This window comes from Eubalaena glacialis, chromosome 16 (assembly GCF_028564815.1).
Source record: "Eubalaena glacialis isolate mEubGla1 chromosome 16, mEubGla1.1.hap2.+ XY, whole genome shotgun sequence".
In the NCBI taxonomy this organism is placed as follows: domain Eukaryota; kingdom Metazoa; phylum Chordata; class Mammalia; order Artiodactyla; family Balaenidae; genus Eubalaena; species Eubalaena glacialis.
In genome coordinates, this window is record NC_083731.1 from 88,920,774 (window position 1) to 88,947,727 (window position 26,954).

Consider the following 26,954-nt stretch of genomic DNA (forward strand, 5'->3'; position numbering starts at 1 on the left):
GACAGGGGACAAAGGTATCCCCGCCTAGAGGAATGACGTGTGCAAAGTGAGGGAAGAGTGAGACACCTGAGAGGGCTCGGGAAGCTGAAGGGAGTCTGCCAAGGGCGTGATGGGTCGGGGTCAGGAGCTCTGGGCGAAGGAAGGCAGATCCCCACAGCACCGAGGATGCTGTGCCCTTTGTGGAGAGCAGCATGGCCACATGTGCATTTTTGAGGCTTACTCTGGCTGTAATAGCAGCTGTTTACATAAAATAGGGCAAAATGTGGACAACAAAACCATTTAGGAGGCTTCAGGAATTGTCCACGACAAAACGGAGATGAGCACTGAATAAAGGGGGCCCCACGGAGTTACAGAAAGGGAACAGGCGTGAGAATCATTCAGAGGTAAACCACACTCAAACAGCACCTGCCAGGAATCCACCTGGCTGCTTCACCAAACACTGATGAGCTTCTACTTTGTGCCAGGTACTAGGTACTGGATCCTAGAACCACAGGGCTCAACAACTGCCTTCATGGAGCTCCCAGGCTACTAGGAGTTTCATTGATCCTTAAACAATCACACAAATAAAAGTCAAGTTGTGGGCAGTGGGCAAAATAGGTAAAGGGTCAAAAGGTACCAACTTTAAAAGGTACCAATTATAAAATGAGTCCTGGGGATGTGATGTGCAGCATGGCGACTATATCAATAGCTAACAACACTGTCTGCATATTTGAGAGTTGCTAAGAGAGTAGATCTTACACGTTCTCACTGAAAGAGGACAAATTCTGTAACTATGCGTGGTGACGGGTGTTAACTAGACTCACCGTGATCATTTCACAGTGTATACAAACACTGAATCACTGTGTTGAACACCCAAAGCTAATATGATATAACATTGTGTGCCAATTATACCTCAATAAAAAAATAAAAATAAAAATAAAATAAAGTTGGGACCGCCACTACAAAGGGCAATACAAGGGATTACGCATGCTTACGGGGGTTGACTTTTAACCTCTCGAGAGACATCAGGGAACGTACTCCTGAAGAAGCAATGTTTGAACTGAGGTCTGCGGGTGAGGAGGGATCCTCCAGCAGGCAGGTGTTCTAGGCAAGTCCCTGAGGCAGGCAGGTTCAGTCAGTGTGAGCCTCGAGGAAGACCTGATTCCCCAGGTCTGCACCAACCAGCCCTCTCTTCACTCCCAACTACAGTAAACTATAAACTCCGTGAAGATAAACCCTTTACATCGTCCAGCATCTGGGGTGGTTTTGCACACAGAAATGAAATAAATAATGATTATTTCAAACAGAGGTCCATCAACAGCTGAATTCTCACATCATCACTTGGTCTTCCTCCAAATTCTACCCATTTTTCATGCACCTATTCAGGTCGCACCCCTGCCTCCCAGCCAGTGCAGGGAGAGCAGAGAGTATTCACCTGGCCGGTCGGGCTCAGAGAGCAGCTGTCTTACACCGGCATTCTATGCGCCATCTTCCTTGATAAGAAAGGGGGGGGGGCGGTTGGAATGATGCCACATCTGTTCCTAATCCCACACACAGTAGGTACATGTTTAATAAAGACACTGCCAACTGATTTATTTCTTATTTCTTTATTTATTTCATATAATTTAAGCTTATAAAGTTATAGAGTTAAAACCAAATTATAGAAAACATAGAAAAGCAGGCACGTGACAGATTTGGAAGGCAAATAATATACTCACTGGGTTTAAAAAAAGTTCCTCATTCCAACATTATCTCTGTGTACTTTCTACAGAAGTATAGCATAGTTGTCCTTGAAACGCAGGGGCTCTATCTTGTAAATGAAAAATGAATCTTCAGGCTAAGGATATAAAAACCTCAGGTAGGCCTTTCCAAATTGGTGTGGGAGTTGAAGGGTTTGGAGGCATTCCAATCTAAGCACACAGAGACATTTATCATGTGCTGCCCAAGTTCATCTTCACTGCTATGTTAATATGAAATGTTCAGCAGTTATTTTGGTTGAGTTAGATTTATTACTACTTTTAATTTAAAAGAAAACAATCAAACAGAAGAGGGTCCTTTCTTCTCTCTCATCAAAACATTTGTATTCCAGAGACAGAGCAGTTAATGATGGAGAAATCAGAGCTACGTTCCATTAGCGAGAAGGAAAGCCAGTCCTCATCACACGCAGAGTTACAGAAAGATAGTTCTTTTCATACGTGGACAAAACGTTGTGAAACATTCAAAACTGAGGGCGGGTGGCTTGCTAAAAGCATGTGTAATTCCTTACCTTCAGCCTGTGGGCCTTGACTTTGCTGGGTCCCCGTGACCCAGAGGCTGCAGTTAGCCAGAAGCCACTTGGAGATGTCTCTTGATGAAAGCTTCACGTGGGTTCCTCTCTGCTGACCACTCATCAGGTATTCACAGGGCAGTAAAAGACTTGTTTACATCGCCACAAAAGAGAGAGGCTTTTGAAAGCACAGCAAGAATGTCGTGCATGTTTCCAAATACAACCAAAGACAGAATTAGATACTACCCAAAAAGCATGTTTGTGCAAACTTTTACCGACGTATGGGTATCATAACTGCCTTGTAACTGAAGGTAGTTGGCCCAGTGAATGTGTCATGTAAAAATCTGTATTATTCAGTACTTGGTGTTCTTAATGACCTTTTCTGCTTTGAAAGTCCCTGACCCTGACAAGCTAGAAACCCATCGGTCATTCCTTACATGTTACAAACAGCACCCTACTTTCTGGCAAGATGTCAAAGGGCCCGGCCAAATGGCTACTTTCTCCAAGTACAATTGATAGCGGATGACAATGTCCAGCTCTTCTCTAGATTCTGACAACTATGTAACAACAAATAAAAAACATTCAAATGATTTACTGTTTTAATTCTACATTGTTGTGCTCTGTGTTTCTTTAAGGAAGGTGCAAGTGTACGTGTGAGAGTCGTGAAACTCTGTGGTTACCATGGCAATTATCTGTGTTTAGAGAACGCACGGAGTGAAGGTCCGTGTCGTGGTTGAAGAAGAGTGCATGTTAGCGATGGCTTTTCGCGAGCCTAAATCATGTTAAGTCCCCAGTTTCAAAGCAATGTTGGAAAAAAAGGATTGTAAGCTTTTATGTGGAAAAGCCCTAAGTGCCAAAGTGTTTTGTTCCAGGGGCGACGCTCCTCCCAGTAGTTCGACGAGATCTGAAGACTGAAGCGAGGAGCATTGGGCTGGTGCGCCAGTGCAAGAGGGGATGTTCTGATCAGAGAGCTTTCCTCGCTGATTTACGGGGGGCCCACTGGCTCCCTTGCTTCCCACGATCCGGTGTGCAGCCCCTGTAACACCGCCTGGTAAAGCCCAGTTACCGGGTGAAGCCAGCCTGCCAGAAAATACCCCGTCCTGCTGCCTGACGGCTGCCACCTGAACGGAACTCAGCACCAGCTGAGGACAACACTGCACTCACAGAGGTCAGCAGATGCCGGACGGCAAACTGACGGAGCCGTTCTCTCTCTCGGGTCCCGAAAGGCAACTAACAACAGCAACCACCACCTGATTCAACAACGGGCAAAGGACCCGCTCAGAAGACGATATACAAACGGCCAATAAGCTCATGAAAAGATGCTCAGCATCGCTGGTCTTTAGGTAAATGCAAATCAAAACCACAATGAGATACGACTTCACACTCACTAGCATGGCTACTATTAAAGAAGAAAATACAGGAAACGACAAGTGTTGGGAAGGATGTGAAGAGACTGGAACCCTTGTGCACCGTTGGTAGGAATGTAAAATGGTGCAGCCACTGTGGAAACAGCATGGAGTTTCCTCAAAGATACAACAGAATTACCGTATAATCCAGAAAACCCACTTCTGGGTATATATTCAAAAGAAGTGAAAGCAGGGATTCAAACAGATAATTGTACACCCGTGTTCACAGCAGCATTATTCGCAAGAGCCAAACAGTGGAAGCAACCAAAGTGCCCATCAGCCAATGAATGGATAAACAGAATGTGGTATAAACATGCGGTGGAATGTCGTCCGGCCCTAACGAGTAAGGGAGTCCTGACACAGGCCACACCGTGGATGAACCCTGAGGACATTATGCTGAGCGAAATGGGCCAGACACGGAGGGACGGACACTGTGTGACCCTGTGTGAAGTACCTAAGAGAGTCAAATTCACAGAGACGGAGGGTAGGAGGGTGGTCGCCACAGCAGGGGAGCAGTGAACGGAGAGGTAGGGTTAGTGGGGACCGCGGCTCTGTGGGGAGATGAGAACATTCTGGGGATGACAGTGGTGATGGCTGCCCAACTGCGAACATGCTGAACGCCACTGGACTACATACTTTACAACGGTTAAAATGGTAAATTTTATGTCATGTACATTTTACCACAATTTTTAAAAAGCAAGGGGCCCGCGGTGCCAGAGGACCTCGGGGCGAACCATGTTTGCACAGCACAGCGTTATTACTAACCAGGCAACCGAACGTCAGCAGAGCTGGAGTCGTCCTGTTTGTAACCAGCTAGTCTAAAAATAAAATAGTGACTTTCCCCAGCTCACGGCTTTCATTATAAACGCCCAAAACAAAAATGTTTGCGGCTGAGTGATACTTACGAAAAATTCCTGCTCCCAGGTCCTCAGACCAAGGGGCCAAACAACGACTGGGGCCTCCCAGCAGGGCCGCCCTGAAGGCAGGCCGGAGCCCTCCCCATGCTGCACTGACTCAGCTCCGGGAAAAATCAGCGCTGCAGCATCCTCGCCGTTTCCTGAGGGCTGCGGAAGTCATTCCTAAATACTTCCAAGCTCGTGACAATGAAGATCACAAACTGATTTTGAAAATACAGTCACTCAAAGGACAAAGGGGTGAAGGATTGACAGCTGCCTCCTTAGGAAATAAACGCCGGTCCGTGGTCTGCACATCAGGAGACAGTGTGCAGCCCTGAGGGTCGTCAAGCTGGGGGTTCAAGGAAAGCGGACAGCGCTATCTTCTCTTTGGAGGGAGGGGAGAGTCATAGGATGGGAAGGAGTTGGAATGTTGCTAAGAAGATGAGTTTGAAGTATTAGCCTGGAAGTACAGAAAAGTAAGAAGGTGCAAAATAGTCAGGACACGGTGCTACGTGAATGTAGGGGTTATTCATACAGGTGAACTTATTTTTATAGATCACAGGGTTGATGCCTTTCACTGGAGCTAAATATGCCCCCCCCAGAGAGTGCTGTCCCGCGTGGGAGAGTACGTAACTCCTGAGTACTTGACCCATCCTGGCTCAGTCCCAGGCTAAGAATCCGATGTCTGATTGTCAGGAGATCCATCTTTAAGAATCATGTTATCACGTCTTAACCCTCCGTCACCGTGGTCTTCATGCCACCGAGCTTGCTTTACAAGTATTTATTTTAGGGGCTGGAAAAGTCCACGCTGCCTCTGGTGCTGGTTTCATCTCATCGACTTCAGAAAGCACGGTCAAGTGTGTACCCCATGGTGACTCCCCTGGGAATGTAACAGAACTGAACCGGCCAGAACTTCTTAAAGATGAAGGTACTTTCTAAATACAATCTCTCTGGAATCAAAGCACATTTCAGCCTCAGCCTGTACTGAAGAGAAAGACCTTTTTAAAAAGAGTGAGGGGAAGTTGGGCTGCTCTTTTCTCATTTGGTTAAGGAATAAGACAGCATACGGTACATAGTGGGTGGCTGTTCAAGTGTAACGTGGATGTGTCCAACCCAACATGGTTTATCACTTTCTCTACGTGGAACCAGCTGTTAGAATGGATTGGTGACTTCTTCTGCAGCTGAAGTTAGGAGGAAAAGAGCTCACCATCCCGGCATTCCCCAAAGTAATATTTATCAATTAACCTTTGCTCTCAGCACCGCTTCATCAAGAAGCACTTTGTGACAATTAACAACCCCGGCTGGCTGAGCACTTACACTGGGCCAGGCACTGCACTCCTGCTTCACACACACGACTTTATTTACTCCTCAGACCATCCCTATGAAATAAGAAAGTACAGTCTCCATTACGCTGAGGAGGAAACCCAAGACGGGACCACTTGTGACGTACTGAAGCCACGCAGTGGCTAAGCTTGAATCTCAACTGCAGAGCCCGGCTCCCGGCCCCCGACTGCCTCACAGGCTCAGCACGGCTTGCTCTGCATCCGTGGAAAGGTGGCATCCCGAGCTGGCCGGCTACTAAGCTCTTCTCCACCCACGGCTGACCTTAGCATGCTCCTGCCACATGGATCTTTCTTTCCACGAATGGACTGGCTTTTCCAGGCATTCGTTGGGTAAAAGAGCTTTAGAAAGTGACTCTCCCACTGCACCCCGGGGCATGTGGTTAAAATGCAGGTTCTGATCCAGCCCGGCTGGGCGGGCCTGAAGCTCCGGATTTCCAAGAAGCCCCCAGGAGGCGCCCAGGGAATGAGCTGTGACTGCGGGGTGGGGCCCTGAGCACCAGAACAAGACAGGGCGTCGAGCAAGACACAGAAGACGTATTGCAGCACTTCAGGAGAGCTCTCAGACGGCACCCAGTCTGCAGCCCGCCCCCAGCGGCACCCCCGCCCTTCCCATCCCCCACCCGCCGGGGCCCCCAGCAGAGGCAGCAGCAGTCCCAGGAGGTACACGGACATGCCGCGGCCCTCTGCTCTCAGAGGGCTTTGGGGCCAAATCTGAATGAGCGTCTTGGACAGTGGATTTGCAACTTTCACAACTTGTACAGAAGTAGTACATTAATTAAATAAATTCCGACTCCACCATTCGAGGACTAGACGGCCAAGGACATAGTAAGGGAATATTTCACGACATTAAGAGATATTCACAGTAAATGGAAGGAGATGGCCGTGATATAATTATATTGTGAAGAAATACTAGAAGTTTCCACTCCAAAATTTCAATGGCAGTTATCTAGGGCTAGGATGTTAAGATGGTTTTATTTCTTTTGCTTATCTATATGTTGTAAATCTTGGGCCTTCCCCGGTGGCACAGTGGTTAAGAACCCGCCTGCCAATGCAGGGGACACAGGTTCAATCCCCGGCCCGGGAAGATCCCACATGCCGCAGAGGAACTAAGCCCGTGCACCACAACTACTGAGCCTGAGCTCTAGAGCCTGTGAGCCACAACTACTGAGCCCACGTGCCACAACTACTGAAGCCCGCGCGCCTAGAGCCCGTGCTCCACACAAGAAAAGCCACCGCAATGAGAAGCCCGTGCACTACAATGAAGAGTAGCCCCCGCTCGCCACAACTAGAGAAAGCCCGTGTGCAGCAACGAAGACCCAACTCAGCCAAAAAGAAAATAAATAAATATATGTTGTAAATCTTTTACAATTAATACGTCTTAATTTGGAATAAGAAGAAAAATAATTTTTTACTACTTGTTTTTAAAGATTACTCTGAATCCATAATGACTGTCAGCAGCACTGAGATGGGATGAGCAGAGGTCGGGGGCCTCCAAACACAGGCAACAGGAAGCAAACAGAAGCACCTGTGAAATGTTCTTGCCAAAAACGATGAGCCTGAACGGAATCGACCCTCTAGAGCCGGCCTCCACTTGCAGGAAACATGGCAGGTAGAGGGCAAGTTCAAAGACTGAACAAGGAGGCCAGAGGACAAAGCCAGAATAGGGGACATTCTGCAGGGCAGCTGGCCCAGTTTCTGCAAGAATTCATGAAGGGGCGTGAAAAGACTCAAGAAAGACATTATAAATGAGTGCAACGTGTGACAGGTGCTATGGACTGAAGGCCTGCATCCCCCCAACCCTGTCCATATGTTGAAGCCCTAATCCCCAGTGTGATGGTACCTGGAGGAGGGGTCTTTGGGAGGCAGTTGGGTTTAGATGTGACGGTGAAGGTGGAGCCCCACAACGGGATTAGTGCCCTTATAAGAAAAAACAGAGACCAGAGCCCTCTCTCTGCCACAGCAGGACACGGCAAGAAGGCAGCTGTCTGCAAGCCTGGGGGAGGGTCATCACCAGACCATTCCCCCCCCCACCCCCGAATCGGTCAGCACCTTGATCTTGGACTTCCCAGCCTCCAGTACTGTGAGAAGTGACTGTTTGTTGTTTAAGCCAGCCCGTCTCTGGTGTTTTGTTATAGCAGGCCGAGCTAAGACATGCAGCCCCAGTGGAACAACCAAGTGTAAGGAGACGTTTTTGAGCCGATCAGGGTAATTTAGTTATGCAGGTAATGCTAATTTTCAGGTGTGCAAATGGCCTTGTGTTATAGAAGAAATGTCCATACTTCTTAGAGATGCAGTCTGGAGTATGCGGGAGTAAAATGAAATGAGGTTCCAGATATTCTTTTAATTTTATAAATGGAGAGTGTAAGCAAAGCAGCAAAGTATCGTAACTGTCAAATCTGGGTAATGGATATGCCAGTGCTCACTATACTCTCTATTCCCCCTGCTTTTGTGTGTTTGACATTTTTCACAATGAAATATTTTCATGTGGTCAGGGATTCTAGTCTTTCTACACTCAAGCAAAGTCCTAAGGTAATCTAGGACACAGATCCACCTGAGACACACGGGTACCTTTAAGCTGGAAAAAGAAGCATTGTACAAAGTGAACTTCAAATATTTCACATAAACTCACTTGAGTAATGGAGACAGCTGTAGGAAATCTGGATTTCGGGAGCTTTGAAGAGGGAACTTTGCTGTAATGAAGCTGCAGAGATACTGGTCAAGGCTAGATTCTGAACTCAGAAGCAATTCGCCCAGAAACACAGAGAAAATGAGAAGAATAAGAGCTGATATATGTACGGTGCTTTACGGCTCATGTGTATTTTCAGGTACATCGTATCATTTCATCTTCCCTTTTCATTTAATCCCCTTTACTTCAACTCTTAAGGTGTAAGATTACTTTCCTTTTATAGACATGTCTGCAAATAGAGTCCCTTGGTGCAGGGAATGTGAGAGAGAGGTGGCCTCAGCTTTGTCTGCTTGGCACTGGCAGCCAGGTGTGCCCTCTGTGCCCCTGAAATGTAAACCTGACACATCATTTCCCAAATTAAAGTCCCTCAACTCACAAGGTGGAAGCAACCCAAGTGTTCACAGACAGATGAACGGATAAACTAAGTGTGTTCCATGCGTTCAGTGGAATATTTTTCAGCCTTAAAGAGGAAGGAAACCCTGGCATGCACCACAACACGCATGAACCTTGAGACGTCATGTTCCGTGAAATAAGCCAGACACAAAACGACACATACTGTATGATTCCACTCACGCGAGGTCCCTAGAGCAGCCAAGTTCATAGAATGGGGGTGCCAGGGGCTGGTGGGAGGGGCAAACGGGAAATTACTGTTCAGTGGGGTCAGAGTTTCAGTTTGGGAAGAGGATGAAATTCTGGAGATGAACGGTGGCGATGGGAGTACAGTATGGACGCACTTCCTGCCACTGGATGCTGCACTCAGGTGGTTAAAACGGTTAAACGTTGTGTTCTGTATATTTTACCTCAATGTTTAAAATCCTTCCATAACTGTCACCTAGAGAGGAACAGTAAGTTCCTTAGAGCCGGAGGTCGCACCCCAGCCCCGCCCCCTCCCGTAAGCTCCGTTCCGAGGTCCCGCTGCAGGCGTGCGGCGTGCGGGCCGCGCAGGGGCCCTCCCCCCGGGGCTGTGTGTCCCCTCCTCCTGAGCCTGGGCCCCGGGGCTCAGGGGCCACGCCGCTGCCCGGATCCACGCCCCGCCCGCGCCAGCTGCGCAAGTCGCCGGCTCGCAGGCCTCAGCTTCGTCCCCTAGAAAGCGCAACGATAAACTCGCCGCTAGTGTGGCGATGACGTGAACGAGCACGTGCGCCCTTAGACTTGGGCCTGGCACACCGTAAACGCTTAACAAACTGTCACTTGTCGCCCTGAGAAGGTCCTCTGACGGGCTCGCGCCCCCTGGTCTCAGGAAGAGCGGGGCGCCTCCTCCTCTGCTCCCCACGCCGTGCCTTTCACACACTTCGGGTTTTTTAAGAAAGAAAGAGTGTTCGTGTTTGCGTAGACGTGTGTCTGCCGCCGAACCACGCGCCGAAGGTGAGACACCGCCTCCCGCCTCCGCCCAGGGGCAGCCCCGGCCCACCACGTGCCCCCGGCTGCAGGGAGGCTCCGTGGAGGCCGGGAGGCCCTGGGCCTCGGCACGGGCGTCTCGGGAGAGGACAGAAGGGCCGGCCTGGCCAGGCGCGGCCCCATCGCACGCAAACACTCACAGCCCGAAGGACGCGGACGCCAGCCGCGACGGCTGCCACGAGGCAGTGAGGAATCACCGGGCTGCGCGGGCGGCGGCTGAGCGGGGCCTGTCCCCCCGGCCCCCAGCCCGGGTCTCGCCTCCCGGATGGCGCTGTGCCACCAGAGCCGCGGGACAGGGGCGGGCTGGGCTCCGCGTCCCCAGCGAGAGGGCTGTCACTGACCCGCCGCCCTTGTCACGCGGCCTCCGCCTCCGCCTGCCGACGCCTCCAGCTCTGCCTTCACCTCGCACGTAGGGCCCCGGCTTCCACCCACCCCTCTCCGCCCCGCACCCTCTTCACAGGATATGTTAAGCCCCGGGAAGAATGCCTTAGTAAACATCACTTTCTGTCTAAACATGTTAATAATTGTCGAATTTGGTTTGAGGGAATGTTTTATTATAATGGCTGTTAACAGGAAGGTCTCCAGCTGTCAAATCACCTCGCACGCTTCACAGAGAAAAATCTAGGTGTCCCAAGGGTGGTCCAGGACCTCTGCGTGGATGAACAGTCAGGTAGACAGGGCGAGGCGGGGGAGAGAGGGAGAGAGCGTTCGTGACAGAACAAAGAGGGGATCTCAGGCTCACGACAGAGTGGTACCGACTTGTTCCCAGGCTCTGTGCTTACAAACCCCCGGGGGACCCGGCCAAAGCCGGAATCAGCCGCCCGGGGTGGGGACGGGGAGGGGCGGCGGCCCGGAAACCCTCCCAGGCCGCGGGCTGCACGACCACCGCGCTGGAACCGCGAGCCTCTGCAACGGGCAGACCTTCCCAGACGCACGAATAAGCAGTGATTCTTCCATCCTTCTAGAAAAATAATGATCACCTTCAACCAATGTTTCTTTGGTTTTGAAGAACTTTGGGGGGAAATATTTTAGACATCTACTTCCTCAGCAATAGCCCTACCGAGGCCTCTGAAGTAGGGCCTGAGACTTGAATCTTGAGGGAGCCACTTAATGAGAGAAAAATACTGATTTGGGAACAAGTGCAAGAGGGCTGCCGAAGGAGAGAAGTGAGGTTTCGTGTTAAAACCCAATTAACCAACACGTTCCCTCTACCCACTTCGAGAGCTTCTCCCAACGACCCCGATCCAGATGAAAGATGGCTCTTGTCTTCTAAACTAGATGAACACCTTAAAAGCTATGTTAAACACCTTATGTTTCACAGCCTTTGGGAAAGACTTCTTATTCAAAGATTCCTGTCGTAAACACTTCTGTTAAATAAATAGCATTCTTAATTCAACTTCATGTAAATCTGAGTTGTCCTGAGTTGAGTTGGATGATTTTGAATGAAAAATCACTCTCATTTTTCCTGTCAAATATTCAAGACCTTTTGACTCTCTCAAACCTAAGATTCCACAAAATCCAGACACACGTTCCCCCAAGAATTTGGCTGGTGTCCCAGGAACCCTGAAGCCTTCCACGGCCTGGCCCTCATTTCAGCCCACCCCCACTAAAACATTAAACACGTGAAAGCAAATGGTGCAGACAGAGCACTTCTTCCGTGAGAAATGAAGTCATAGCAGTGCCTCAGCCCGAACACGGCTGGCGCGGGCCAGGAGGGTCTCTGCACACAGCTATCCGTGGGCACGCAGTCAGGGGCCAGGGCAGCAGGACGGCTGCGCCCAGGGCCCTGTCGTGGACTGGGTCACCGCTGGCCACCCTCTGGCCCAAGTCACAGGTCGATTCCTCCCCTCTGGCTCCAATTCCTGCTGCACCATTTGGCCTGCAGGACCCCCAGGCCAGCAAGTGTTCCAGCAGCCTCCCCAGAGGCAGAGGGGCGAGCCTGGGCCCCCTGCCCCGCCCAGGGCTTTCACCAGCTACTTAGCCCTGGAGCCACTTGCCTTTTGTTCCCCTGCAGTCCCAGCAGGAACCTGATGCCAGGCTGCTAGCCCACCAGGCAGAGCACACATTCCAGAACCTGGGCTGCCTGCCAACCACCCACCAGAGGTCCCCACCCCCGAAACCCAAGCCCAGAGCCTGAGCCCAGGAGCCCAGGCGGATCCCGCGCTGGCACCGTGGGCCCGGGAGGCCTCCCCCATCACGACCTGCCGCAGAGCCAAGGCCCAGAGGCCAGAGACTGGGCACGGCCGGGCTCCACTGCCCTCACCTTTGGGCTGACTTCGGTGGCTTCCCACGTCTTAGCCCTGAAAACAAAACGAAGCACTGCTGGGACGCTGCTGTCAGCGGTTTGGTTACGTGGCCAGACAGTCAAAGGTTGCCCTGGGGTTTGCCGAGTTTGGGGCTTTCTTCTCTCATTGATGACTGTTCCCAGTACCCAACCCCCGACGCCGGGGAGCGCTGAGCCCGCATCCTGTCTGTCTTGGGGAGCAAGTTGAGGCTACTTCTAAACCTCACCTAGTCTGCTCTCAGTACAGGATACCCAAGCAGAGACCTTCATCACCACTGGGGACACCAGGACCCCCGAGATGTCAGAGAACTGTAAAATGAGGACAAGAAGGTCTCCTGAAGGTTCCAACACTCATCTTTGCCTACGTCTCACAGCGCTGGTTTCCTCTCTCTCTCCATCTCTCTCTCCCTCCCTTTCTCTCTCTCTCGGCTTTCCCTGAATTTCAGTGACCCCAGATCTAATAGGAAGAAAACCATCTGGGACCCCATCACCCTTGGGGGTCTTTTCTATCTCCTCTGAACCCCCCGCTGGGCCCCGTCTCCTTGGAGGCGGCACCTGACACCAGTGAGGGTCCCCCTCGGCCCCGGCCCCATCCTCCCTCTCCCCCCACCCTGTCTCTGCTCCTCCCGCTCTACCCTCATCCAGGGCCCCAACACACCCTGTGCACAGACGCTGCAGGTCTTCCCCTGCAGCCTGACCATCCTCCTGAAGCACCTGTGACACCCTGGGAGCCGCGTCCACCTGGGCCCAAAGCAGCGTGTCTGAGGCTGGGTTCACCCTCCCACAAAACCAGCTCCTTCTCCGACCCCCTGCACCACCGTCTCCCCAGGCAGCCGGGCCTGGGATCCACCCTGGTCACCCCATCTCCCTCTGTTCCCGCACCCACCGTCCCCGAGCCCCCTCTGTCCCATCTCCCCTCCCTTCCGTCCCCTGCCCAGTCCAAGCAGACTCTTCAACTACGTGCATAGACCACTGGACGGACCCCCTACATGACTCCTGTCCTTTGGAATCCAAAAGCTCTAGAGCAGAACCGGGCCTTAGGAAGCACCTCCTGTCTCCCTGTGTTCACGGGGGAGGGAGGGAGCGGAGGCCTGAGGCGGCCTCAGCAGGGCGGGCATCGCAGGATCTGGCTCGTGAACTGACTGCAACAAGATTGCAGCCAAGACACTCCCGTGCGGCATCAGCATGACACCAGCCCATCCCCTGAACACGGCCATCCCTTCCTGCCCCTGCTGGCCTCCTTTTACCCCTTTCCCTGGGCTCATTTGTCCCCGCAGCCGGCGAGGCCCCCTCAGGAGCCGCTCCTCCAGGAAGCCCACTCTGACCCTCCTGCTCCTGAACAAACACTTTCTCGACCTCTCTCGGGACGCAGCACATCTCCCCTCAGTCCAGGCCTCGGTCCTGCTTGAAACCGTAGACCACCTGCTCACTTTTTATCCTTTCCAGAACCTTTCGTCCTGAATAAGAAATAGTTACACCGAATGGCATCATATGGCTCCACAGAAGCTGGCGGTGGTCCCCAGCCATGGTCCCCTCCAACTCCCAGCCCCGCCAGGAAGTGATCAGGAGGGGAGAGGAGGAAAGAGGTGAAACCACCGTACAATGAACACCAGTAGCTGTCTTCACAGCAGGAACGACGGGAAGCTAAGCCCGCCAAATGGCCTGCGTCGGGTGAGCCCTGCCCTGCTCCCGGGACGTGGCTGGCCAGGCTCCGCTGCCCCCCTGCTCCTACGGAACAGAAGCCAGTCCTGTCCCTGTTCAGGCTGCAAAACCACAGGCCCACCCTGCGCCCCCTCCTCCTCCGTGCAACAGAAACTCTCACTACGTTTTCATCAGAAAGGAGTCCGTTCACTCTGAGTTGATATTTTGTATTTTGTTGCCCAAAGCACCATCAGGGAACAAACAGGGGTAACGGTTTCATGAGAAAACAGAGAGGCGACCTTCGAACTCCCGCCAGGCTCTTGAGGCCAAAGGCAGGCGGTGCTGGAGTGGAGGGGGACAGGCCCCGTGTGGTGGCAGAACACAGCACAGCGACACGGAAGGTGTCACCTCTCGAGGCCCTGTCACCACGTGTGTGCTGTTGACTGTCACAGGCCTGAGCCTGGTCACGTTGGTCATTTCTCCAAGAAGCCAGCATGGGGGGCGGGCAGGATGTGGCGGCTCCAGGGGATGCCCGGGCGGAGGGGGAGCGTCCCTCCCACCCCCCTCTGCTGATGCACAGAAAGGCAGTCAACAGCCGCAAGAAGAGCTGCGTTTCCACGAAAACAGGCTTCCAGCCTCCCGAGCTATTTCTATGGAAATATAATGTACCACTGGGTATAAATAGAACTCACGGCCGCCAGGAATTTTCTTTTCTGTTCTTTGTCCCTCTATAGAAGCTAAAGATATTCACACCATACGAAGAAAAACTAGTGGAGAATAATTTAAGACACCTCTGAAACGCCTGCTTGGGCTATTTTTACTTTTTTCATTCCATTGAGACAAAAGGTTCTAAAAATGGACTTGGAGAAGCCAAGTTCTGATACAGCCATTGGGTGAGTTCCTTGAGAGCAGGCGCCCCACGCTGCATTCCCCTGTGTCCCCGCAGGTGACCGAACAGGGCAGGGGGTAGGGACGCGTGTGGGTGGAGGAGCCTTACAGAAAGGAGGAGATGAGGCGTCCCTTCCAGAGTTTCAGGGCGGCAAACAAGTTCCACGAAGGAACCTTCTTTTCTGAAAACCCAGCAGGGTGAACAGGACCTCACAGCGGAACGAGCCGAGGAGCAAGGGCCGTCCCGGGAGGGAGCAACGTGCACAGAAGCGAAGACCTTCGGGGCCTGGGACAGGGTGGGGCCCGGGGCTGAGGCTGGAAGTGGCACGGGCCCAAGCCTGGACTCGGGGCCCTGAGGACTCGGGGACTCAGTCACGGGGCAGCAGGGGCCAAGGAAGCCCTTCTGAGGAGAGCAAGCCCACGGTCAAAGCTAAGCCACGTAGAGGACAGACAGGCCATAGGGAGGGCGCTGCGGGCCCAGGGGGAGCAGAGAAGGCAGGGCGATGGCGGCATGGGGAAGAGCTTACTCACGGGACTCGGCGGTGGATGAGACGTGAGCAGGGCAGCAGGGGAAGGAGCGAGGCGCCAGACTGCGGGAGGGGCCGACCCCCAGCAGCCGTGGCTCCCACCTCAGCTGCTCTGCCCCGGGGCCTCTGGAGGCTTGACACAGGGCGCAGTGGAGCTAGAGCCGAGGTGGCTGGGAGCCCAGCACGGAGGGGTCAGAGGGGCCAGGGAGCCACAGAGGACACAGGCTGGGGCAGGGCAGAGAGGAGGGAACCAGGCTGGAGGGGTGCCGTGGGCCCTGCCCGCCTTGGACAGGACCGGCTGCCCCGAACCTACCTCCTGAAGTCGGAACCCCCCGGAGCCCAGGCCCGGCCAGCCCGTGTAAGGACACTTGGAAAGGCTTCTCCCTAGTCCTTGGCCCCCTCCAGCGGAAGAAGCCCGCTGACCACTCACAACGCCAGAGGGAAGGGCGCTTGCCGTGCCCCCTGGTTCCCTGGTCTCAGCCAGCCCGTCTCTGTCCGGAGCATCAACATAAAACAAGGGAAAGGTCACTCAGTTACACGAAGCCAGTGATCTATGTGAAGCCCCAAGGCCCTCCCCGCATTCAGTTAACCTTGTTACAAGCCTTACACTTGCCCTGTAAAGCTAGAGCTCTGGTATTTCTAGGCAACGCCAAATATTCCCTCAGCAATTATCACATTGACAGGGTAACACGTCCTGTACGGGGGCCTTCTGAAACGTGCACACCGGACCGTGACCTTGTAAATGCGTTTCCACCCACATCCACAGGCTGACTGCCGCCTCCACCAGCCCTCCCCGCCGGGAACTGGGGGGCCCGCTGGTGAAGGCAGCTCTTGGCCGCGTGCAGGCGGAGGCGGCCATCACCGAGGAGCCGTGACTCGGGACCCCGACAGCCGGGGTGGACGTCGCACGAGCCCTCCGAGAGCCCAGGGGCCCAGGAGGCTCAACAGAGGCCACCCCTGGGCCGCCTCCCTCCTCTCTCCTGGTCCTGATTCTGCCTCCCAGTCACTGTACTAACTTGGCCTGACTTGGCCTCCGGGCGGATCCCCATCTCTGGCTCCTTCTCGGGCGGCTCGGTTCAGCATCCGGACGGTTCCTCCAGTTGCTGCTCTGTTTCGGCATCTCTCCCCGAGGCGTCCCTGACCCGCTAACCCAGTCCAGGGCCCCTCTCCCAATGCCCGGGAAACATTTCCTCAATATGACCAGCAGAGTGTTCTCTCGTGGGAAAAAACCCAAAGGAGAGAGAATCTAGAAATGGGGAAGGAAAAGCACCTTTCCCTCCTTTCTGGGGAAAACTGAGTTCTCTCAGACAGCGATAGAGGTGCATCTTGTGGTCACAGACACCGCGCCAGGGCTGCCCGGGCGCCCTACTTCCCGAGGACGAGGCAGAGGGGTCAGGGGATCCAGCAGGAATGAGGGAGGCCCTGTCCGCCCCTGCGCTCAGCACCTCGTAAGGAACAGCAGGACGTGTCAGCAGACAGACCATCCCAGGCTCCACTACAGGGACACGGAACACCGAGCACGTCCAACAAGCCCTGGTCCTGGAGGAGCCAAACAGCCTCACAGAGGCAGCCGCATGAACCAGAGAGCTGATGGCGGTGACAGGTGGCTTCTGTTCCAGGTCAAGCACCAGAGCAGCCGTGAGGAGACAAAATAAACTCACACTCATTTTCCTAAAATGAAGCTCATTGTCACAGCCATGGTATGAGATGGATATGCTTATTAAAGAGAGTGTGTGTCTCTAGCTGCTTTTTTGGGCCAATGGGAAGAAAAGTAATAAGTGATTTTGTTAATCATTATGACCACCATCATGCCCTTTACAAAATATAAAAGCATCAACAAATTAAAACAATTCTCACTCTGAGTCATAATAAAAATTCATTAATTCAGACTCTACAGGTACATTTTAAGAAACATTTTTAAAAAACCAACGTTATCCTTTTACTAGGAGAGTAAACGAGACTGGGGAGAATGCTAGGACACCTAAGAGGGGAAATGCAGAACGTTCTTCTGAACTGCCTTGACAGGTAAGTGCTGGGTTGTTTATTAACACCAATGAGCTGATCACCCGTCTCTCAGGCATTCGACAAACCACTCACCCCAAGTCTTCCACGCGCAGCCCGATTCAAGGCACTGGGAGTCCCGCGGCACAGCGGACAGACACGCTGCCTGGCCCGGCACCTGAAGCATGATGGCATATTTGACGACAAAAACAAGATCCTGCAAGTCAAGTTTATGAGAAATAAATCATGTATGTGGAAGTACTCTTGAAAACTGAAGTGTTATCCAAATGTTAGCCAACTGTTTTTTTTTTTTTTTTTGGCTGCATTGGGTCTTCGTTGCTGCACACGGGCTTTCTCTAGTTGCGGCGAGCGGGGGCTGCTCTTCATTACGGTGCGCAGGCTTCTCACTGCGGTGGCTTCTCTTGTTGTGGAGCAAAGGCTCTAGGCATGCAGGCTTCAGTAGCTGTGGCGCGAAGGATCTAGAGCGCAGGCTCAGTAGTTGTGGCACGCGGGCTCTGTAGTTGTGGCTCACGGGCTCTAGAGCACATGCTCAGTAGTTGCGGCACACGGGCTTAGTTGCTCCTTGGCATGTGGGATCTTCCCGGGCCACGGCTCGAACCCGTGTCCCCTGCATTGGCAGGCGGATTCTTAACCACTGCACCACCAGGGAAGTCCCTGTTAGCCAACTTTATCCACATAATCCCAGTTATCTATGTTCTTAAACCAGCAAAAATTTAATCTGTTTTCAAATATTCCAGCATGCAGACTTTCCCCTTAATTTGGAAAGAGCTTTCTCTCCATTTAATTTTGTTTAACTCTGATATGACTGTGTATCTAGAAGAGATCTGAGGTTCTGGGATCAAATTATACCACTTTAGAGGTAAGGAAGCCAAGGTCCAGGAAAATTACGTGACCCGCCCAAGGCCAAATAGCAAATTGGTAGCCAAACCAGAACAAACGCCCAAGTCTCCTGATGAGGCAAAAAATCTTTTTTCCACAAACTGCTTGGTTTGTCCTCTGTTGGAAAATCACACTGAGTGAAGATACTTGCAATACAGATTGCCAAGAAAGGCTTAGTATGCATAATATATAAATATCCCCCACGAGCAAACAAGAAAAAGTCAAGAGAGAAAATAAAAATAGGCAAAGATATCAACAGACAATGCCCAGAAGAGGGAATCTAAATTGTCAGGAAAATATATATATCACATCACTAGTAATCAGGAAAATGAAAAATGAAGCAAAACATAATTCCACATAAGCAAACATCTGAAGTCTGGAAACACCCCGTGAGGGCTGGAGCATGAGGCAGGGAGACCCCCGCCCCTGTGTGTCAGAGGACAGGAGCATCCACCAGTGTGGCCACACGGAGCAGCGGCCCGGCAACACCTCGTGAAGTCAGACCACCACCAGCTCCACGCTGGGGATGCACCCTGGAGAAGTTCCAGGCATGCTGCACAAGGAGGCGTGGACAGGAATGGGTTTCTGCAGCATTTTAATAGGGAAAATATTGGAAACAACTTAAATATACCTTGATACAGTGGAAAATCAATTGGGAATGGATAAATAAATTCTAACTTATTCATACAACAGCAAGATGGAGAACATTTAAAATGAATTAACTCGCTATATCTAAAATGGATAACTAACAAGGACCTACTGTATAGCACAGGGAACTCTGCTCAATATTCTGTAACAATCTAATTGGGAAAAGAATTTGAAAAAGAATAGATACATGTATACGTATAACTGAATCAATTTGTTGTACACCAGAAACTAACACAACATTGTGAATCAACTATACTCCAACATAAAATAAAAAGTTTAAAAAAAAATAAAGTTTACCCAAAATAACAAAAAATAAACAAATAAATAAACATGAACAGAAAATGAACTAACTAGTTCTACACATACCTACAGGACTAGGTCTCAGATGTATAATTATGAGAGGCAAAATAGTGCTAAATATAAGCTGTACAGTAGGATACTGCTTGCTTGATTTTTAAATACCCCCAAAATACCATAGATTATTTTAATTTTATACATACTTACATAGCAGAGATGAAAAGAGGATTTGCTTTGCAGGGAAGTTACTAAAACGCAGATGTAAATAGTACATGCCTGCATCAGGATAATGATTTCCTCTGGAGGAAGGGTGAGAAATTACAGCCAGAGGCTGGGCCAGTACTGTGGTGGGCATTCAACTGTACCTCTATTTTTATTTCCTTTTAAAAAGATAGGGCAGAATGTTATGTTTTTGCCTGTACTTCTCTGTTTGCTTTATTTAAATATTTTATAACCAAATTCAATTGAGAAAAGAAATTCTTACTAATAAGAAATTCTTATTAATACAACTTGTCCTATATATATATTAAAAACCCGATGTGCCGAGCAGAATGTGAATCTAAACAACATGTGGGTGACTGTGGGAAAATCTGTCCTCATATGAGTCTTTGCCTATTTCCTGCTGGGGTCCACTAAAGGATTAAATTGAAAGAGAAATCTTTAAGCACTCTTCCTGATGAACGTGAAGGACTCTTGGAATCACTGCTCAGCCTCAGTGATTTTCTTTTCAGAAGATAATGTTCCTAGACTCTTATTAGCTGTCCCAAACTGCTCTGTTATTCTTGTTTCATAGATAGATAATAGATGATAGACCAATAAATGATAGATAGAGATCAATAATAAATAATAAATGATAGATGATATAGATGATAGATAGATATAAATAATAGATGAGATAACAGATAGACAAATGACAGATAATAGATAGATAGATGATAGACAATAGACAGATATAGATGATAGATAGATAGAATGACTCATCCAGCCCATGAGGGAGTAGCTTTCTCTCCTAACGATTTATAAGATATTGGAGTTGGGGGGAAGGCTTGGGATATGAAAGGCCCTGGAGAGAAAAGGCTGGACCTTAACTCCCCTCTTCTTGAATGTGGGCTGGACTTAGTGACCTGATTCCAAAGAACAGAGTGCAGAAAGGGGAAAACAGTCACATTTCCACTGAAGAGGCCTGGCAGACACACCTTACGCACGTGCGCGTTTGACCGCACCAGAGAGGTGCCCTCTGACGGGATGTGCTTAGAAAGAACTCCATGCCTGTGGCATTCTGTCCCAAACCCATAACCCCAGAGTCAGAAATTTCCCATGATTTTCTATCTGACCCTAAGTTTGCCCTCATTTACCGTGTCCCACGAGTGCCACCTCCCCGGAGGTGCTAAATGATAATATTAACATCGGGTGGAGAGAGGGCCAAATGGCTTTTGAGATTCTCTTTTCAAACCTTGAGACATTGAGTCTATACACTCAACTGTCTTCAAAACCAGGAATTAGCTGATTCAAAATGCTGCCACCGTCAGGATTATAATCATTACACAGACTTCAGATCAAATTTTCTGGTGCCTGGATTGGAAGCTAACTGTTCCATAAGCTACTGATTAAGCCTCCTGACCGAAGCTCACTTGTCCCCAAGTATGGAGTGGGCACTGCTGCTCTTGGGGGCTGACCCTCAGCAGGAGGGCACCCGTGAGTGCACTGTCCCCGGGACGCACCTGGGGCCACTCAGCCACCTCCTGCCTCTCCAGCCCCGGAGCCTCCACCCCGCCCCTCACCCGGCAGCTGCTTTAGCCTCAGACACTCACCTCTTCCTCGGCAAGCCCTCCCCCGGCCAGTCCTGGCCACATCCTGGAGCCCCCGGCCCTCCGTGTCCGAACAGTCATCAAGGTTTCCATCGCACATTCAATGTCTGCACCCCCGCAGGCTGCCCCTCTGCTTTGTCCAGCCCTCTAGCCCCAGGGCCACCTGTGCCACGCACCTGCCCAGCACACCCCAGATGTTCACCTAACCACTGCTGAAGGACGTGATTTACACGCTCCGGGCAGGCGGTCACCCCCACTCCCCTGTGCAGACGGGCAGCCGGAACTGACCACGGAAGTAGGCAGAGCGGTCGATCCAGACAAGAGGCGTGGAGAGGTCTCCTGAACTCTGAGATCTGAGAGGGTTAAGACCTCGCTTCAGGCGGAGGGGGGAGGGAATACAAAGCCCCATCTTCAGGAGAATAAATTAAATGTACAAGAGCTATGACATTTATGCATTATGACTAGACTCCTTAAATACTGATACGTATCTTGGAAAAACAGACGGCAAAGTAAGGGAAAGTCCTCCCCACGACTGTGCTCCCCTTCAGGGCCCTCAGTCCTTAAAACACTAGGTCGAAAAGCTGGTCCCAGAAAGCAGCACGGCCAAAGGAACCACAGACAAGGTGACCGTCCAGAAACCACCGTGCTCTGCTGCCTCCTGCCACTGCTTACTGGAACCGGTTCAGAAGCCCAAGGCTGAAGTTTGGCTTTGAAAAATCAGTTGAGTAGTGAAAAGAGTTCCTTCTAAGCATCGTGTTTTCTCATACAATTCAACAGCATTGTTTACTCTGAAAAAAAAAATGACAAATTGAGCCTAAAGAACCTAACCTGTGCCCCTAAAAAAAATACTGAAACTCAAATATTTCAAGGTGAAAAAGAGATGATCATCCTGAAGCATCCTTTTCAGCATATGGTGCAGCACGTGTGGTCACAGAGCAGGAAAGCAGCTGTCGATGGCCAGAACCTCCACCTCTCCCTTCTCTGTGGCCACGACCATGAGCGAGAGGACCAGTTCTCCGTGATTTTCAACATGCACAGGGCCTGTGATTTCCACGAGTTCCCAGACCCCACCCACCACATCCCACTTCGGTTAGAGAAGGTCGTTAATATTAATCAGCGAATGCTCCAGCTTCTATCACGTGAGGGAAAGACGCTCCTTGTTGCCCAAACAGCCACATACCAAATGCATGAATTCATGGTGACTCTTAAAAACAGCACTTGGAGAAATTTCCATCGCTGAGCACAGGCTGCACCGTCACTGCTGCCAGACTCCAAGGACACAGTACCACACTCACCACCAGGGCACCAGAAGGACAACTGGACCAGCCTCCTTGGAGGACTGGGCGGGGAAAAAGCTTTGTCGACTCAGGATACCATCTGTGCCCTAACAGTGACTGACTACATAGTAATAGATCATCCTCATAAATGCCTCTCCCTAAGTGTCAACATGTACTTAAAGTTTATTTACCTTTATCATTTTATTCATTTCATTGTCACTTAGTCTATAATTATTTGTTATGACGTTACTTATTTCATCATTACTTATTCTGTTATTATTTGTTACGACGTTACTTATTGTGTTACAAGCAGACTGGGGACTTGACTTGTGCAGGCTGCCCCCGGTGCTATGTGGATCACAAGCCGGGCTTCCTGAGACTCCGAGCGTTTTTACCAACACCAGGGCTCACATGATGAAGGAATTTTTTTTAAGTCTTTGGGTTTCTCTAAATTTTTTTTAACTAGGAACGAGGATTGGTCTTTGGCCTTCTAATTTATGCCTCTTCAATTCCCGTCCCAGCTGTCAGCCTTGGACAAGAGAGACAGTGCATCTTGCAAATCTGATAAAGTACAAATTGATCCAGCAAAGCATTTTCCAGTCCTGGACGATACTGCTCAATGCTGAATGGAGCAGTGATCATCACTGTTGCTTGTGGTCAAATGACCTTAATGTCTCCAGCCTCAGTTTCCTCACCCACTTAGATAATAAAGATAATCAGCCTTCTTAAAGGACTTCTGTGAGCATTTAAAAGAGGACACATTTAAAAGCACAATGCATGACACACAGAAGATACTTAATACCCATCCCTCCCTTCCCCTCCAGCTTCTCAGAAGAGCCCTCACCCAGGAGTCAAGAAGATTCCAAGAAATTCCCAACAAACCTCACAACCTAAATGCAAGTCAAATGAATGTTTTTATACTCACTTTATACATTTATAAATTCATTTGGATTCTATTAATTCACATGCTGTGATCATTTCATCAAGGACCTTCCTTAGAAAAAACCTGCTTCACAAATAAGACAAATTACAACGCCAAGAATATCAAATACAGGATATTTCTAAGCCCTGGCCATGTTTTCCAGTATCTTGATGCAGTTCAGAAGCTCTGCTCACATGTGCTGGTTGTCAGTGCCTCTTATCAACCCACCGGTGCAGGTGACGATGGGGAGCAACAGGTTAACAACCAGGTTAAGTGCAGAGCAGCAGAAATCCACTGCCGTGATAAATCTATCATTGGAATATTTAATAATTCGGTCTTATTTCCTCTATAAGTATTCCAAATCAAGGCTCACACCAGATAGCTCAGCCGCCAACAGAAGGACAGAGAAGCCGAGGGCCACCCTCTCACCCATCACAACGTTGCTGGCGTCCTATCTCCCGGCAGCTGTGAGCTGATGCTGATACGCCCTCCACGCTCCACCTGGGTGCAAATTTGCATGTCACCTTCCCCAATCCTTGACCTACTTGTGCAACCAGATTACCACCTTAAACTGTTTACCCGAGATGTGTTTTGACATGCATTTTTCTCTTAGGCAAAACCCTCTGTGATTTGTGGGAAACTGAACTCACGTGTTTCTGGTTAGTTTATACTTTAAAGCACCAAAATGTTTTTTTGTAGAGCTATTTCAACGTCCAAAGAGTTTTTCAAAGACTTTTTTCTTAGAAATAGAGGTCAACATTTTGCCCAGGGAAACAATCCCCACACCCTAAGGACCAGGTTTGGCTCAAGATGTCCTTGGACTTGCAGAAGGCATTCAGTTCAGCAAAGAGATGTCACCACCAGAAGAATCCCAGAGTCTGATCAGTGTACCACGAGGGGAAGCCTGCCGTTCCCTCCGGGGTGCACCACAACAGCTTACATTCATCCCTCTGGGGGATCCTGGGTTTGGGCAGTCATTCTGCTCACAAAACCAATAATCTGGAGTTCATTTTTCCATTCAAACACAGCATCTTTTGAGCACTGCCAGAAAATGTTTGAAAAGATGTACCTGAAGAGTTGCCCATTCTGCTTTGAAATTTTAAACCTGATTACAAAATGTTTGTATTTAAGAGTGTTCTGAGGTTCCTATCTAATTCAAACTTCGGGTAGTATTCTGAAAGCAGGGAAGATCTGAAAACAAGTGAGTACGCGCCCCAGAGCTGTCCAACAGGGCTCAGCCTGCACGTCCCTCGCCCTCCCTGTCTCCTTACCGCTGGTTGTCACTCACTGTCCTGCCCTGGACGGTCTCCATCAACACAGCCAACTCTCCCTGAGTCTGAAGGAGGCCATCCCCACCCCTGGGAGACCGTCCTGCACCAGGGAATCTAATAGTTGATGAACTTGGGTGCCTCCACTTTAGTACACACTGTGGGTATTTTTATGCCGTTTGGATAAACTAATGGCCTGTCACACATTTGGGAATCATTTACTTCTAAATACAGATTCATTTTAGACACGTAACGTGTGGCAGGTTATGAGATGCATCTCAGCACGTTATAGAAGAACGCTCACCTCTTTTCGAAAGCAATGATCTAAAACAAAAGTACTACTATCAACTGTATATGAGAGTTGTTATAAAATCATGTGATCTATTTCTTTCACAAACACAACGGAACTCATGGAGTATCCTTCAAGGAAGCCACAGGAAGCACCAGAGGCAGACATAAAAAGCAAAGACACAGAAAGGCTGCCTCGAATGAGGCAGGAGACTAAAGAGGAAACAAGGAACAACCCCATCTAAGAACGTTCTGCCAGCTCAGAGGCAGAAGGACACAGCCAAACGTCGGCTCTGTGAGAATCCACAGGGTGTCAACTTACCATTAATGACATTTTTAGAACTGCGCCGTGACACCAAATCGGGCAGGCATTGTCATCACGAGAGTTCACTTATTTATACTCTGTCTTTTCATAGCGGCAGCCATGCCTAATTTTATATGTAAGAATTTCAGACGGGAATGTTGATAAAGGTCGCCATGGTGACCACACATTTTTGTCTCCATGGTGACACTCACAAATGGTAAAGACCCTTAAATTTAATTTTATTTAAAGTTCCAAAAGATTTTCTCCTCAGACTCAATAATATAACAACACTAAAGCAGTTCTGGCTTTCTATCTGCACTTATTCTTATGAAATGAAAGGGAGAAGAAAGGTAAAAGGAAGAAGAGATAAAAATTCTTTAGAACAGATATAATGTGGATGTGGTTTTCTTGCCTGGAAAACAAATCAATGGCCTTCGATAAAGAATAATAACAGTCTCCAATAATTAACCATCTCCTATTTTATACCTGTCTTCCTACTGAATCTTCACAACAGACGTTTGTCCTGTTTTACAGATAAGAAAACTGAGAATCTGAGAATTGGTTTGTCTAAGGTTCCACCACTGGGAAAGGATGGGGCTGGGGGAAAGACAAGGCTTTCTGACCCCCAAACTCCTACCACTCATTCAAGGGTATGAGCCAAGCCGACACTCACTCAGCTCGACAGGATGGGAAGAGCTTCCGTGAGAAGTGAAGTAAGTCATGAATCTCAGTCCCCATTCTCCAGACAGGAATTCAGAGAGACTCAGTCAGTCACACGATTGCTGGCGAGATGTAAGCAAACGAACAAAAGTTGAGAGAAAAGAACGGTTTTGCGCTCAGAAGTATGCCAATAAGGCCAAGAAGGTAACTAAAAGGTGACGTGACAGTGACGTATAAGCCAGAAAAGCCTAGAATTCTTGGGCGGGGCGGAAAGCTTCTCTCACTTTGTAGACCAGGCGTGCGCCGGAGAAGCTGAAAACAAAGTTTCTTGAAATAAAATCTGATTTTTCATTACCTTTATGTTTAAAACATAGCTATTTACCCCAAATCTCCTTTGTTGTTCAGTGGAAGCCTTGATGAGCCTCAGTGTCCCATCTGGACGGAGCGCTGAGCTGGGTCTAAGAGCCCCAGGCTCTGTCCCCACCAGCTCCAGCAGAGTGGCCAGGCTGGTCCAGGAAACCCCTTCTGACGTGAGCGTCTCCGTCTGACCACCGCGTACATCATCTCTGAGCCCCAACGTCCCACTCCCAGCCCTAGTCTTCTGGTGCCCTTCTGACCCTTTCCATGTGGCTGTGCAGAAGCCCCTCCTCCAGTCAGCCTTCACCAGGAGGGAGGGCCACCTCTCGTGACAGGTCCCCTCAAGACTTCCCGTCTGGAGAGCTACAATGTATGTTCTCCCTGATCAATTCTGCAAGGTTCACATTTTCTTAGAACATATTCATTTAAAAGGAAGGACACCTGGAGAACATGTTCCGTGTTTTTCAAACTTTCACTCTGCAAATCCATTCATTGCAATAAACAACCCTCAGGCAAAAAGTAGAAGCAGCAAGGAAATGGCCAATCCCCCTTCCTCACCCCGCTAATTGTAAGGTCACCTGTTTTCTGGTCTCTGTAACGGGGCCAAGGAAACGTGAACAGTAAACAGGAAGAGAGTGCTATGCACGCGGGCGGCCCCCCAGAACAACCGCTGAGGAGAAAGTGACAGAGCGTGGCCAGGTGTGCAGGGGACAACCTGGGGGAGAAGTTCTGTGACCAGCTGGGGCAGTGAATATGCTGCTGACTCAGAGCTTTAAAAATTATTCTTCAGTAATAAGTATAACCCACACTGATGAAGAACACTTTCCCGCTACGTTATCAAAGTTAGTGAGGCTGTGTGTCTAGACATCTGAAATACGGTGTTATCAGGGGACCCCAGAGAAACAGAACA

General features: G+C 50.0%; 1 long non-coding RNA gene across 1 annotated transcript in view; it reads right to left on the reverse strand.

Annotated features, from left to right (window-relative positions):
* The window catches only part of LOC133076609 (uncharacterized), a 147,407-nt gene extending 121,286 nt beyond the window's left edge, over window positions 1–26,121 (reverse strand). Inside the window, exon 1 of the long non-coding RNA XR_009697560.1 lies at window positions 26,070–26,121. This is a non-coding gene — a long non-coding RNA (uncharacterized LOC133076609). The remainder of the gene's footprint in view (window positions 1–26,069) is intronic.
* Between the last annotated feature and the right edge of the window lie 833 nt (window positions 26,122–26,954).